The sequence below is a fragment of the Colossoma macropomum genome, unplaced genomic scaffold, assembly GCF_904425465.1.
Source record: "Colossoma macropomum unplaced genomic scaffold, Colossoma_macropomum, whole genome shotgun sequence".
NCBI lineage: Eukaryota > Metazoa > Chordata > Actinopteri > Characiformes > Serrasalmidae > Colossoma > Colossoma macropomum.
Genome location: NW_023494807.1, coordinates 28,668,003 through 28,678,415, shown reverse-complemented (window position 1 = coordinate 28,678,415; position 10,413 = coordinate 28,668,003). Strand labels below are relative to the sequence as shown.

The window sequence follows — 10,413 nt, the reverse complement described above, 5'->3', positions numbered from 1 at the left end:
CCTCCGCTGTGTTCCAAACCAATAGTGCTAACCGCGTGTACATTTACGGACAGCCTGTACAAAATTTAGTGTAACGTTAAGTGTGCATAAATCCGTAAAGTGAACGTGCTGTTTGATGTAAACAATATTTCAGCTACTAGAATTTGTCCATATGCAAGTACACGTGGTCACATGTAATGGAGCCCCTTGAAGTTACTTTCACCCGGCATACATTGCAGCTCAGTTCCCGTAGTGTAGTGGTTATCACGTTCGCCTAACACGCGAAAGGTCCTCGGTTCGAAACCGGGCGGGAACAAGCGATAACATTTTTCATATTGCTACAAGAATTGAGTTGAGAAATTAAATTTCACCTTATTGTCATTCCTCAGTATATTACTCAGGCCTCAAACACACAAAGCAACATTACAGAGGACTAAATAGAGAGCACATAAACGACAACGTGAAACGAGTGCAGGACATACACCAGGCAGTATATATGGAGAACAATAAATACTACAGTGCTGAAAAGACCATTAGAACTATATAGATTCAAACCTGATAGTTTTGCCTACTAATGGGAATTGGCTTAATGTTTACCATTAGAGGTCACTAAGTTTCCTGGAGGACACCTTTAGATCCCATTAGGAAACTATCAGATACATCTGGAATCAGTCCCAGAACACTGAATAAACCATTAGAATCCTTTAACACTGGGATATCAACCTATCAGGAAAACACTAAAGACCATTAGTGACTATTGGACACCACCAGAAACCAACAGAAACTTTTAATGGTTTCTGTGATTTTTTTTTTATTTATTTATTTTTTTTGTGTCAGCAGGGTCATCACTGACAGTATTTACAGCATTTTCCTAATGGTAAAAGGTGTTCTGGGACTGGTTCCAGATGCATTTGTGGTCAGTAATGGTAACCAAGAAAAAGTATATTCCTTATACATTTGGTTAATTTGAAATTTATTCATACTTAGAAAAAAAAGTGATGACGTATGAGGAACTTAGTAAATGTAATTAGTTATTACCGACCATTGAAGACTAACCACTAAAGCATGCTGTTGAAGGTACTTCAGAGCCGGTTTATGAGGAGCCTGGCCACTTCCTATTTCCCCTGTTATATCAAAAACATGACTGCACAACGCATGAAAGCGCCCGTGAGCAAGTCCTCAATGAATATGGGTGAGTAGAGTTAAACGGCTTAAAACATAATCTAATCTAATTCTAATCACTCGCCCAAAACTTTCCTTTAATTTTAGAAAGTAGAAGGACGTATTTCACTAAAAAAGCAAAGAAAACTCACCTGTATGTTTCCTTTTTCTGCAGCAAACAGGTTTTGGGCAGCAGGGCACTAACATTACTGCTACTAAATGCTGATTGGTTGGCGAGCGGAGCAGCTCATTGGCTGTTTGGTCTCACAGATGTCATGGATGTACATGAGGCGCCGTTTTAAACTATAACTCGAGTTTAAAAGTTAAAATGTTTAATGCTATTAAGTGTTCAGGAAATGATTGCATTCTTTATATTAAAAATCTTTAAGCATTTATAAACTATGGTTTTGCTTAAATGCTCCATCTAAACCCATTCATTTTGGACTCACTTAGGAGCGCCCTCTAGTGTTTGAGAAACCCAGAAGACATTGCAGAGTGGGAATTCTCCTCTCTACAAGTTCTCTGGGAATTTAACTCCCTGTTAGTAAAAAAAAAACAGCATAGACCAGCCTGGCTGGTCACCAGCAAAACAGCATATGTTGTGTTTTGGATGCTGGTATTCTAAACCAGCACCAGACCAGCACTAGACCAGCATAAACCAGCACAGACCAGCTTAGACAAGCATAGAATTCATTCAGGTCTGTGCTGTTTTTTCAGCGCGGCTGTGGGCCTAGAATTCATCCTTTTTAGTAATGACAGTTGCAGCCAGCAGATGGCGCAAGCTCACTACTGAAGCCTCCACATGGACAGATGTGCAAGCGCGCTGCTGTGATGCTGGTAGGGAATTCCTCTGGACGTCCTCTGGTAGGTTACAAACTACAGTGACCTAAAACGCTGATTCTGGTCAGTGGAGGCCGGCCTAAAAGCTCTCGTGGTTTCAGTCCATGCATGTCCTCAGTAAGGCGGTGAGGTTCTGGGTAATCCAGGTCATCATGTACAAATCAGACATGTGGCGCTCCGATGTTTGTCAGTGAGAGGTCTTTCCATTCACACTACCATTAACTATTAATAGCAACATCACACAAGAGGAGCTATCCTCCAACAAGGTCACAAAGGGCCAGAACAGTATGGCATTCCTGGGAGGCATCTTCACCCTCACAGGTTGTCACTTACTGTTATCTCCTCAATCACTCTGCATCACATCGATCAGGGGCTGTACGGCGCTCTGCTAAACCTTAGTGGCCTGTCCAGTACACATTACCCACCTGACTGGTCAGAGCTCACTCACAGTGTTGCTTTCAGGGGAAAAAGCTAGACATCCTGAAATGCGGTTAAAGAGCCTGTATCATTGAAAACTGAACTTTCCTTACTTTTTCTGACTGAGTTTGATGTAGTAGATCAGCCCTGTAAGTTTTAAAACATACCTTTAACTCCCCAGCGCATATTCAGAAACTAAGCTGCAAAAACTGTCTGTTTTAAAATTTATGCTTTTGTGATGTCACAAAAAAACAAGGCAAAAGCATTTACATATATCAGGTCAACCCCACCTATTTACTTTAAAGCTACAATGAGTGTTCCAGCTTGGACTGCTTTGTGAAAGCAACACATTTCAGGGCAGCCAATCAGGACAGAGCTCATTTACATATAGCAGCCTAACAGAAACAGCCTGTTTTAATGCTAGGTGATAAAGAGAGGCTGGAAAATGATCATGTAAAAATGAAGTATGACTGTTTAATCACACAAACTCCACATAAAGGCCAAGAACTGAAATGATGATTAACTGTTAAAGCAGTAGTTCTATGTGAATGATTAAAAAGAAAGTAAGTAAGAAAAAGTAGATTTCCACTAGCAGTAGCATTTATTAGTAGATAGGGTTATTTTGAAGAACTCAAAAACGTAAAAATCTTCACCTCTGGTTACCTTGAGGCAGAAAAGAGGAATCCAGTCACCAACAAAGCTGATTAAATCAGGACTTGGTAACTGCAGTGAACCGTTCTTGGTAGTTGCGCTAAAGCCGTGTGCAATGCTGCTGTTCTCATGCAGATCACAGCAGCGTCAGGTATAAAACCACTTCAAATAATGAGTCTTTCAGGTTTTTCTATAATAAAGAGCTCATTATTTGAAGTTGCTTCGAACCTGACGCTGCTGCGATCTGCATGAGAACAGCATAGCAGTAATGGCTGTGCATGGCCTCAGCAAAACTACCACAGTTTGCTTTACAATGCACTGCATGCTGCTAATAAACTAAAATTCTCTACAAACCCAGATAGCAACCATATATCAGTCTGCTGGCTTAACAAGGTCGACACCCCGCTGACTGTATGCCACTGCTGGTCCACCCTCGGACCACCCAAATTACTGTCCTGTGTAACTAGTTTTTAATCTCCTCAAACTGATTTTAAACGCACACAGACTTTTATTTTGGAAAAAAGCTAAGACAATTATTAAAAACTACATATATAAAAATGATGGTTCTTCAAGGGCTCTTTAGTAAAGAAAACAACTTCAAATAACGAGTCTTTTATTACAGAAAATTGTTTAGTCTGATGGACAGAACAAAATGCTACATACAGCAAAATTTAGAGTTTAAAGCAAAGAGAAACAACTTGAAATGGTTGGCTAGCATGTAGTTTGGATAGCATGTATGCTAACTAGGGCTAATATAGCTGAAGTTGTCAGCTAGATTAGCTGAGGTTTTAGCAAATTACAGGTCAGATTCTTTTAAAACCTGCTAAAATGCCAGCTGGATTTGCTATTACACTGGCTAGCTGACCTGCTGTACAGACTGCAGACTGAATAACCATTTTAAGTGGCCTTTTTCCTTTAAACACCGCATTTACTGTGTTAGCGCTCCAGTTCTGAAGGTTTTTCTATAATAAAGAGCTCAGAATTTGAATCTTTTTATCAAACCTGACAGGTTTTTAACAGGGTTTACTTTACAACACAATGCATGCTGCTAATAAACGACAATTCTCTACTAAACCCAGAAAGTAACCATATATCGGTCTCCTGGCTTGATAAAGTCAGCACCCTGCTGACTGTATACCACTGCTGGTCCACCCTCAGACAACCCAGATTACTGTCCTGCATAATGCATTGTCCTGCAGATTTTAAATGCATATAGACTTTTATTTTGGAAAATAAACTAAGACAATTATTAAAAAAAAACTACTGAGGGAAAAAATGAATGTTTAGTCCTAATATACAATTATTTTGTTGAAAATGTTGTTGACACTGTGCTAGATTGGTTACAGCTCTGTAACCGGCTACATGGAAGAAAGAAATAAAGGAATAACAAGTAAATTGGGCTGTGAGTGGAAAATGAGGGATGAAAAGTGGCATTTTGTCTAATATTCTGCTTAACCACCATTAGGCTGAACAAAAAGCCAGTGGGCTGCCAGCTTTGCAGTTAGCGGGCTAACAGTGGCCCGCTATCATCTTGCTATCTTGAGACTGGACTCACATACGCATATCTCAGCCATAAATTAATTACTTTGATTTGTGAAAAAACTGTATTTTCTTTAATATTTACACAGTTTTCCCTTAGCCCAGAATGTAGTTGATTAACCAGGACATATTTGGTGTCTGAAAGTGGTTCAGTTTTGCACTGGAGCTACAAGGCTAATATAGCTAGCACAGTAGTGCACTTATAGCATCCAGATTAGCATTATGCTAACTACATACCTAAATCATCACACACCCACCTCAAACCATGTGGAGTTGTTAGGTAATCTCAAATAGACTTGCATATGTGGTTTGACTTTGTTATTTATAAATACTACTTATAGCTATGCTGTGTACTTTTTAGAGTTTTTTAGATAAACAGGTCTTGAGTTCCGTAGACTAATGACAGACCTGACCGATCTGAGCACGCTTGCTGTCTCTGCTCTCAAAGAAAAAAGCCGCAGAGCAAGATTTTGGTACACCATTAGAAATAAAAGTTCTGTGCAGGTATATTTTTCATTCATCAAGGTACAAACAATGTAAGTGTTCCCTCAAAGGTACAACAGTGGTTTTAAGGTCCGATTGTGAACCTTAAATACGTTTTTCCAGGTGAAAAGTTCTTATTTGTACCTTTTCATAACCGAATGTTTTAAAACAGAACAGTAAAATAAAAGCCTGGAGGCGAGCCGGGGTGTGTCGGGTCAGTACAGTTTAGAGAATATCATTTCAGTGGATTATGGTACAGTTATGTTCCCTGACTAAAGGTACTGAGATGTACCATTGAGGGCACCACCCCAGTGACAGTTTAGTACCTTTTTTTGAGAGTGTAGTCGGCTCTGGGTTGCTTTTAGGGAGCGCAAATCACACGGCAGCATTTTGTCTGCGGTGGCATTAGTGCATCATTTGCGCCCCTGAAAACTGGATTTAATGGCTTACAGTGGGTTAAAACCCCTGGCTCCACTTGGCCACCCTGACTGTTTCAGGGGATTATGGTACTAGCCCCCTGTTTTCACCTCCGCTGTGGGGTTCGCCTTCTAGAGCAGACGTGTCAACTCATGGCCGTGGGGGTGGGGAGGGTGCATGTTCATGTTAATGTGTTAACGAGGTGTTTTAACACCTTGTATGTGTCATTTTACACAGGTATTTTTATGTTTAAGCCACTGGAACAGTTTCTGGCTCCTAACTATGAACACTGAACCATGAGTTCTTCTCTCAGAGCCACAAATTCTCACTGTTATAATGAAATGTCGTATATCCAGGATATACAAACTTCTTTCTTCTATAGGAGTCATTCAGAGTGGTTTGATGTGAAATAGTTCATTGTAGAAAAACAATCGGAATCTGATTTCTTTACAATGATGGTGATAGGAACCAGGGGTCACACAAATGTAGCCATTTTATTTATTAAAGCAATTTTTTATATCGCTGTTGTCGGAAAAAAACCTTGTATCTCCACTTTTGAGGTTTTTGACATAATTTGAAAATGCTTGTTGCCCTTTACATCATATGTAAATTTCATGGTGAATGGGCTAAAAGAAATGACCCAAAATGACTTGGAAAAAAGTCTGGTTCCATTGACTTACATTAAAAGTAAAGTAGGTTTTAATCTTCTCCTGTAAAGTTGCCATTTTGGAGATACGAAGTTTTCTTCCGACAGCAGCGATATGTAGTGTTGATGAGGGTAAAACAGTGGTAAACCTTAAAAGATAAGTACTGTGTGCACTTTATTTTGCTTTACAATGTCCTGCATGTACATCTCCACTATGAATGCATATCACAAAATACATTTTAGGCCAAAACTATTGTAAAAACTATTGTTTCAGACATCAGACATAACTCTCTGTGAGGGAGCTTTTAGAGGTGGACGTCTAGTTCCTATCACCACCACTGTGAACAGTTCTGACTCAGTAAGTTTCTCTAAAACAGAGCATTTCACACCAAACCACCCTGAATGGCTTTGTCTACATCTTAACCATTTAATTATGCAGAAATTTAGAAAAATGAGTGGAATTCCCCTTTAACTATAAAGTCTGTTAATGTACATTCATTTCTATTGATCCATTCATTATGTTATGTGTACACATTGCAACCTGCATTTGTGGCATTGGTGCATTGGTGGCATTGGTGCACTTGTTTTTGTGAGTTCTTTTGTGAGTAAAATGGATAACATGTATGACCTAGAATGCCAGTCTGAGTGGTCTGGGTGGGGTAAAGGTAACATAACTGGTGTCCCACTTTGGTGGGCGAGCCATGGATGTGGAAATAAGGTGCTGTGAAAGTTTAATGAGAGCCTGTCATCTTTTAAATGGCCTCTCTTCATCCACTGGTCTGCATGGTCCACACCTATCTGTGCATGGAAGATGATAAAAAAAAAGAAAAGAAAAAAAAGCAGACCACCACTCAATGACCTCATTCTGCAGACAGCAACCAGGCAGTCTCAAATCTAGTTAACTCAGAGACGGCTTGGCTAAAAATCTAATTTACACACATTTCCCCCCTTAACACAAACGTAGTCGGCCAAGACATGTTTTGCACTGGAGCTATGAGGCTAGAGTAGCTAACAGGTAACAAAAGCTTATGTGCACAAATCAGCGCTGTGCTAACCGAATGGCTAAATCTAGTGGTGAACTGTGACTATCACAGCTAGGCCTTTAGTTTGGTCCATAAATATCAAAACTCAGTCCTGAAACACACAAAAAACATTTTTATGATAAAACTCTGTCTATAGCTCCCCTATGGGATTTCTAGTAATATGTTAGCATCAAGCTAATGTTGGAGCATTGAACATTTGACTGTTCTGCATTAAACACAAATATCTGAAGCTTGTAAAAGACAGTCCATATGTTTTATTTGAAACTTGTAACTGACATTAACATATATTTTACCTTGTATTAGATTTACAGTAACTTTTACAGTACATATTGTCTTGGCGAGTCACACTTGTATAACATATAACATCCTAAACAGACCAGACAAGGAAACAGAGCTGCTGCAGTTTACCATTTCTAACTGACTCAAACCTGGTTAGACTACTGTTCACATGGACAGTGAGTGACGTATCTAGAACTTCCAAAAGGTTTTTTTTTTTTCCGCAAAAATTGGTCCTATTTTAAGGTGACTTTGTAACTGTCACTTCCTAATTATGTTGGTTCTATAAAGCACCCAAAAATGTTTTTTCCATTGTTACAAGCTTGACATCGTAACAGTAGAAGAACCATGTACAGCACATTGTCCATTAATCTGAAGAACCGTTTCAAGATGCAAAGAACCCTTCTATCATGCAAAGTGTTCTTTGAGTGTTCATGGTGCTACATAGAACTATTTTCTTTACTAATGAACCCTTAAAGAGCCATCTTTTTCAGAATGTAGTGTGTAAGGCCTTCGGTTCAGCTCCTGAAGTCCTAATCAATGGGAGAGCGAACTTGACTGTAGCTGCCCAGATACCAGTTTTTTTATTTTAATTTTTCTATTTTTACTGGAAGTTTTACGAGTGTAAGCCTTTTGTTTCCAACCAAAACCTGACAGTGAGGTCTCAGATTATGGACTACCATAGGAACTGATAGCGGATCAACCAGTCATGTTTTGAATGTGAGCGGTTGCCTGACCAATATGTTTCAGTCAGAGGGAAAATAGCATATACATAGACTGATCAGGCATAACATTATGACCACCTCCTTGTTTCTATGCTCAATGTCCATTTTATCAGCTCCACTTACTATATAGGTGCACTTTGTAGTTCTACAGTTACAGACTGTAGTCCATCTGTTTCTCTGCATACTTTGTTAGCCCCCTTTTACCCTGTTCTTCAGTGGTCGGGACCCCCATGGACCCTCACAGAGCAGCTTTTTGGGTGGTGGATCATTCTCAGCACTGCAGTAACACTGACGTGGTGGTGTGTTAGTGTGTGTTGTGCTGGTACGAGTGGATCAGACACAGCAGTGCTGCTGGAGTTTTTAAACACTGTGTCCACTCACTGTCCACTCTAGTAGACACTCCTACCTTGTCAGTCCACCTTGTAGATGTAAAGCCAGAGATAATAGCTCATCTGCTGCTGCACAGTTTGTGTTGGTCATCCTCTAGTCCTTCATCGGTGGTCACAGGACGCTGCCCACAGGACGCTGTTGGCTGGATATTTTTGGTTGGTGGACTATTCTCAGTCCAGCAGTGACACTGAGGTGTTTAAAAACTGTTAACGCTGCCTGTATACTAGCCCCCTTTTTCTCTCAGCTCTTCGTTGACCCCTGGGGCTTGTTAACTTGGTGCACTGACCTTTGTCACCAACTCTAACTGTTCCTTTGAGGTCAGCACAAAGCAAAAGGTGAGAGGTCATGCTAGCCTTTGTGAGCCACTTTGTGCGCGCTCAGCAAAACACGCAGGGGATGTTCACCCTTGACCGTGAATGTGAAACTGCCCCCCCCTCAATTCATCTCGAGAGGGGTCACATTAAGCTGTGTAATGTTTTCAGAAGCACCAACGCCTCCTCAGTGTGAGTAAACAGATCCTTTTTGGCTGCTGACACAGTTCAGCCCCCTCCTTTTATTCCTCTCTGCTGGGTGCTTGTTCAGGAACAGACCCACAAATGGAGGGATGGAGGGAGGAAGGGAGGGAGGGAGGGAGGGAGGGGGAAAGTGTATAGAAAAAAGGAGTGGGGGCAGTGAGGGACTTGTGCAAAACAACAGATCACTGCCCCCCTTATCCCTTTGTGTCGACAGTGATAATCCATCAGAACAAGCCCCCTGTCCGCCTCTCGCCTTGTGCCGAGCGCCATCCGTCACATAAACAAACCTCACACGCTCTGTTTTGTCTTTTTTTCCTCCTCTCTTTTATGTGTTTCCCTTTATCTTCATCTAAAGAAAACAGTTTTGATGACACATGATGCGTTCCTGGCCTTTTCACTGTGTCCCAGTGAAGCCTTGAATTATTAATTGAACTCCATTGTCGTTTTCCGGAAGCACAAAAATGCAGCAACACAACAAGAGAGACAAAAACAAACAAAAAAGCTTGTGTTTTGGTTGGAGAGTGAGGGGAAAAGGAGGAAAGAGAATGTATGTGTGCCTGTCAGTGTGTGTGTGTGTTCGCTGGCGGTCTTGTTTACTAGTTGAGGAGATTGGGAGTGGCTCTGGCTCGCACTTGCCAAAGCCTAATGAGGTCACACCCTGGCAGTGTTTATCAGCCAGGGGCACGCCCACCGGCCTATGATTGACATATGAGCTTGGCTCCGCCTCTTTTACTACAGCCCACAGCCTGTTCACAACAACAACAGAGCTTAGAGGGAGCTGTCCGCGGTGCTGAAGGCAGCAGAGCAGCAAACGGCGAATGAGCGGAGGAGCCGAGAGTGGGAGGGAGGGAGGAGAGAAGGAAAAGGAGGAGGGACAGAGGCGTGTTCTTTGTGTTTTTGGTGCTCGAGTTAATCTGTTGTGGCATCCACACGTAGAGGAGCATCCTAGAACGAGATGCCCAGCTCTCGCACGCAGAGGGATATTTTGTTTAGAAACAGATGCATGTGGACTTTCTTTTGGGAGCTTGTTTTTTCCTCTGTTCTAAGATCTTTCTTGCTTTCCGAGCTTCAGCACGACTTGTGCTTTGCAGGAAAGGAAGTGGAATAAGATGCTTTTAGGTTTCTCAGATGGTGCTCCGACGTCCAGCCTGGTGTAGGTGGGTCAGATGAAGAAGGAAGCATCTCCTGGACTTGCATTAAGTTTTGCACAGACCCAGGGAACTCTAGGGTCTCCAGCTGCCCAGGAGAAGGGGCTACAGGCTGGGTAACTTCAGCCCTGGGCTGCATCCCTGGTCCACTTGGTCCCTGAAGCCCAAGGATTTCTATGGTCA

The 10,413-nt window shown here is 41.5% G+C and overlaps 1 non-coding gene across 1 annotated transcript; it reads left to right on the top strand.

Moving 5' to 3' along the window:
- The first annotated feature begins 222 nt into the window (after nucleotides 1-222).
- trnav-aac lies at nucleotides 223-295 on the top strand. Its single transcript has one exon. It is a non-coding gene; the product is annotated as a tRNA-Val (tRNA).
- Nucleotides 296-10,413: the final 10,118 nt, after the last annotated feature.